Here is a 2,160-nt window from a genome sequence, read left to right as displayed (position 1 = left end):
GATTTACGTCTAAACACTGATTCAGAAAGTGAAAGGCTTGAAACCCGATCGTATATGCGCAGAAAGCAGTAAGCTTCAGAGGAGGTTTGCAGTAAAGATAATATGCTGAAAGTAAATACAAACCGAGATTTACAGTGGTTCGGTCAATCTTGACCTACTCCACTTTTGGCTTCCTCCACCGACGAGGTCACCGACGTCAACTAGAGGCCTTCCTTCAATAGGCAAAGGCCAACCACCCTTTTACAGTTTCACTCCTTTTGACGGGCTTAGGAGACAACCCTTACAAAAATTTTCTCTCCTCTCTTTACAACTCAGAACTTGGAAGAACAGAGGGAGAAGAACTTTTGGCCTTTACAATAATTTTGAGCTCTAAGAATCACAGAAAGGATCAAGATTTCGGTGTATGTTCTTTTAGTGCTGAATGGGTGGGGTATTTATAGGCCCCAACCCAGTTCAAATTTGGAGCTCAAAACTATCAATTCCCGGAATTCCGGGATCAAGCGGTTGCACCTCCTGACTGGAGCGGTTGCACCGCTTGGCATAGCTCGAAGACTGAGCCTCTAGGCGGTGCCACCTCCTGTCAGGGGCGATTGCACCTCCTACCAGAGCTCGAAGACTGAGCTCAGGCGGTTGCACCTCTTGACTGAGGCGGTTGCACCGCTTGCCAGAGCTCGAAGACCGAGCTCAAGCGGTGCCACCTCTTGTCAGGGGAGGTTGCACTGCCCAGTCTCGCTCGGAGACTGAGCCTAGGCAGTGCTACCTCCTGGCTGGGGCGGTTGCACCGCCCAGTCTTGCTCGGAGACTTAGCCTAGGCGGTGCTACCTCCTGGCTTGGGCGGTTGCACCTCCCGCCAGAAATCAGGGTCCGAATGGGTTGATCCATTTGACCCAATTTGGGTTTTTCAGGGGTCCAATTGCCCCAAGATTAAGTTAATGGGATCACCTCCCATTTCCAACTTAATCATTGTGCTAACTACGATTTTTCCTAAGACATTTACTACAACTTGCTCCGGTGCGTCAATCGCTTCTTCCAGTGAGCTTCCGGCGAACTTCCGTCGATCATCCGATGAACCCTCGGTGATGCTACTGCGGACTTCCGGCAAACTCCTGGACTTGCGATGATCCACTTGGCGAGTTCCGACGAGCTTCTTTGGCAAGCTCATGGACTTCTCGGATTTGTTCCCGCAGAACCTCCGACGACTGTCCGAACTTCCATCGAACTCTCGAACTCCCAACGTGATCATTGTCTTGACTCCGGCGCAACTCCTGCTGCATGTCTTTCTTCTATTGTAGTTAATCCTGCACACTTAAAACAAAACTTCGATCGAGACAATTAATCCTAAGCAATTAACCAAGTTGTCCGGCATGTCATTGGTCCCTCGACGCTTCGTCTGATTCTTCGGCGCATCATCCTCTCTTGCAGCCTATTGCCCAATCGGCCAGTTGACTCCGTAACTCCGATATCCTTGACACAATACCTGCTCTTCTTGGCCCGATGCCCGAGTCCACGGCCCGAAGCCTTCTGTCGATACGTCGACCGATCCACTGGCCCGACGTCCAATCTTCTGACATGTTCCTCCGGCACAACATGATTTTCCTGCTTTAATTGTCTCATCCTGATCGAAGCATCCTGCGTCACTCAAAACGCAGATTAAATCATAAACATATATCAAGTAGTTTCATCATCAAAATATGAGATTCAACAGTATGTTGTAAAATTTCTCACTTTTTCAAACACTTTGCTAGCTTGCACTTTATAAAGGAAGCGAAAATAGCACTTCTCAAAAGAGAAGAAAGAACTTACTATCTTAAACATCACAAAAATTTGCTACCTTGCATGATGTAAAATTTGCTAAGATCACTATCTCAAAAGAGTTGCTATCTCAAAAAAGGCAAATGTGCTATCTTGCCTATCTCAAAATACAAAACATGCTAACTTGTTACGGAAGCAAAATTGCTAGCTCAAACGTTGCAAAGGAAGCAAAAATTTGCTAGCTTGCAACTTGCATATCATGAAAATTGCTAGCTTGTAGTCTAAAGAGAAGCAATTAGTTGTTATCTCAAGAAAAGCAAACATGCTAAACTTACACATCTTTAATTGCTAGATTGCATGATGATAAAATTTGATACTATGTTTTTCATGCAATGTATGGAACTTTTT

The sequence above is a fragment of the Musa acuminata genome, chromosome BXJ1-6 (assembly GCF_036884655.1).
Source record: "Musa acuminata AAA Group cultivar baxijiao chromosome BXJ1-6, Cavendish_Baxijiao_AAA, whole genome shotgun sequence".
Lineage (NCBI taxonomy): Eukaryota > Viridiplantae > Streptophyta > Magnoliopsida > Zingiberales > Musaceae > Musa > Musa acuminata.
This window is presented reverse-complemented; position numbering follows the sequence as displayed.